The sequence below is a fragment of the Humulus lupulus genome, chromosome 6 (assembly GCF_963169125.1).
Source record: "Humulus lupulus chromosome 6, drHumLupu1.1, whole genome shotgun sequence".
In the NCBI taxonomy this organism is placed as follows: Eukaryota; Viridiplantae; Streptophyta; class Magnoliopsida; order Rosales; family Cannabaceae; genus Humulus; species Humulus lupulus.
The window spans coordinates 204,051,128-204,054,752 of NC_084798.1; the positions used below are offsets into that span (position 1 = coordinate 204,051,128).

General features: G+C 33.6%; 1 pseudogene; it reads right to left on the reverse strand.

Annotated features, from left to right (window-relative positions):
* Positions 1–490: 490 nt before the first annotated feature.
* On the reverse strand, positions 491–3,273 carry LOC133783010 (cathepsin B-like protease 2; annotated as a pseudogene).
* Between the last annotated feature and the right edge of the window lie 352 nt (positions 3,274–3,625).

Consider the following 3,625-nt stretch of genomic DNA (forward strand, 5'->3'; position numbering starts at 1 on the left):
TAATGTGGGCTTAGAATGAAAAATACATATATTAATAAGTATCAACAAAAAAAAATTGAATTGCATTTTATCATGTTATTTTTAGTAATTATATCTATTCTGTGGGGGCTTTTATCATTATTTAGTGATTAATTATTAACGTAAAAATATAAATTATACATTTTTAAAAAAATTATTAAAAAAATAAATAATTTTTTGAGTGGGGGGTGAAGTGGACTCCACGTGAGTCCGTCATTTTCCTTTTTACAATTTAGCATTTTTATTAATTTTTTTTTACTATTGTAAGCATCAATAGGTGGTAGACGACAATAACTAAATTAATGGATCAGTAACACCATAATATGGGTTTGACTTCGGCTGTGAAAGATTGTTTATCCAAAAAAATTAACTTAAAATTATTAGGTGTAATAGAGATGAGGGCTCCCAATGATCATGTCATAAAAACAAGGTTTTTTTTTTTCTTTTTCTTTTTTTACTTGCATTATGAATCTGATTCAGCATATTATTTGGCCTATATCATTAACATCAACATGGTCATGCGTGTTCATTGTATCATACAACAGATTCCAACTGATCCATAATAAAACAGTTGAATTCTCAAATGACAGAATAATATGATGATACCAATACAAATGTGGGGTCTTTTTATTTTCTGCTGGAACATGAGTGTAAATGACACAGTTTTAACATCAATACGAGGCATCTGAAAAGGTATCATCAGCACTTGCAACCTCTTTGATAACATTTCTCTTTGAAGGCAGGCCAGCAACCACATCTTCTTCGATACCGCACTCGTTTGTTCCTCTCCTGATCTTGAAGTAGCCATCCTGCCATTCAAAAAGAAAAGATCAGAACTGGCACACATTTAGTTAGATACATTTACTAAAGGGAGAAAGTTTTAAGAGAGACTTACATCACCCCAGCTTCTGTTCCATTGATTTGCAAGAAGCTGCAACAAAAGAGTAAACAGAATCAACATATAACCTCTCAGCATTTAAAATTCTAAAGTGAGCTAGAGCTACAGCGTATAAAATACCCAGTAGTCGTCCCCGTCATCACTAGTTCCCCAGCCAATCAGCTTAACGGCATGGCCTCCCATTTGCTCGCCCGTTATGTGTTTGTAAACTCCTGATTTGTAGTGAGCAAAATCCTGAAAATGGTTTTAGAGAAGTATAAGAAGCAGAGCAAGTACATTTAGAAATTAACCCATTTCATTTAAAAGTCATGTTAACAAAAGTATAAAACCAGATGTTACCTCATAAACAGTGAATGCAACTTCAACTGGGCCATTATTATAAACTTCAGCCATAATACTGTGGGGGTCAGACTTGATTCTGTATGCATTTTGACTATAATGCTTTGAATTCTTCCAGAACTGGTTCTTATCAACACACTTTCTAGCGCATTTCGGAGTTGGAAATCCAGGCTCGCAACCAGGATGAGAACAACCGATATCATCAAAATATGGGTCACACTACAAGATGTAAAATTTATAGTCAAGAGTCATAAACAGTAATAGAAATCCTTTGTTATTGCTTGATAGAACATTGGGCAAAAATTAAAACGAATCATTCTAATAAAAATACAGAACTTTCATAAGGTACAAGAAAAGACAAAATGCAAACGTCTAGTGTTCCTAGAATAAGTTAATAGGCATAACTTTCCTAGAAGAAGAAAAAACCACCATCTTTTTCTGGTTTTATATCATAAGAAAGGAAAACTTATGTCTCATCATCCTCCATAAAAAAGTAGAGAGGAAGAAGGTGAAAAAAAAGGCCTTACCTCTTCAGTCACAACACCATGATGGACAAGGTATCTCCAGGCAGAAATGGGGTAGCCTCCATCACAACCACTTCCACACAGAAAGCCACAGCAAGACAAGAGATCGTTCACGGATAGAGATATGTTCTGAAACAAAATATATAGCAATATATTTCAGAGCTTGTAATAAAAAGTAATTAGTCATGATGTCAGTACTCATTGAATTCAACTTACCTTGTTAAAATGGATGCAAAACCGATCTGACAATGATTCTACAGCACCAAAGGCCCAACAAGAACCACAGTGTCCCTAAATATTCAAAACATTTAATGTTACTTTCCAGACTTTAGTCACTCAAGAAAGAAAAAAAAAATGGTCAGCTGGAAACAAGATTCACCTGATCTTCATTGATAAAGTTGAACCAGCATTTGACATAAAGAAACAGAGAAAAGTTAGCAATTTCTTATTTCCACAAAAAGAGTCATATTGGAAAACTAGATATGAAACATAAGATGAAAGTAACCTAAAATTCTAGAAATGGTGCTGCACTGCGACCATTTAGTTCTTGCATCGAACGATTTTGGAATCGTCAAGGATTTTGGATGAGTTATAACTGGGGTACTGCTCAACTGCTGCTTAGGTGTTGGTTTAACTCCAAGAATGTTCCTAAATTGGCCAACCTTTGCATCAAAAACAAATTCAAGCAAACAGTAAGTACTCTCTATCCCCCCCAAAAATATTGGCTGTGTCAGATAAACAAGGGGAGAGAAAACCCTTTTGAAAACTCACAGTGAAATTTGAGAATCTATCATTCCTGGCAGCAGTCCATCCAGCATTAGGGTTATCATTTATCTCTTTAATGATGGAGTCCTGCATAGCCATAGTAATAAGCATAGGAATACTATACCAGCGTTTCCATATATAAATACATATTAGCAAAAGAAAAATACCTGAAGAATATGAGAATCAAGCTTGAGACTGCTTAATGATTCAACTGCAATAACCTGGTGATAAAAAAATCACTGTTTAGCTTAAAATACATGATTAAGAATCAACCCAAAACAGTATCACAGAACAAAGATAAGAAAATTAATTAAGAAACCATTAAATTTAACTTAAATTGGGATTCACAAAACAACCCATGTAAATTATATCAACTAAACATTGCAGCTTTCCTTTTCTAGCAAAATTTCATCTCAAATAGAAAGTCAGGAGCATATACACACACACGGCACATCCACACATAAAAATTTAGAAGCTTTTTTTTTTTCTCAATTAACAATTTTTCCTGAATCAGAAATGGGATAATTTAAATCGAAAAAAAAAATTGGTAGTAGACGAACCTGCAGATTACAAATGGAGATGGTGGCAGCGAGTAAAAGAGAGAAAACCCAAAACGATTTCTGAGATGCTGCTGCCATGGCTCATCAAATCAATGGCTTGCTTTCGAAACTGGAGATTGGAATCGTTGTAAGCTGACTTATAGAAAAAGATAACAATGCGAGAGATTAAATAAATAAAAAGAAAGTAACAGGTGTGGGAAATGGATTGGTTGGGTTGCTTCTACCTTGAGAGTTGTGATAAAACAATAATAGAGATAGTTGGAACTTGGAGATTGAATATTCTTTTTCTTGGAAAAATAATTGGATTCTTTTTCTTGGAAAAATAATTGGATTCTTTTTCAATATTTTATGGAAGATATTTTTATATTTTTGGATTATTGTGAAATTATTAGAATTGTTAGGGAGTAAAAATGAGAAATAAAATAAAAATGGAGAAAGTGTTATAAATATCTTATCCAAAAACATGGCACGGTCCCAAATAATATTTTGCCCCATTGGATGGGAAAGCTATAGGCGAGATG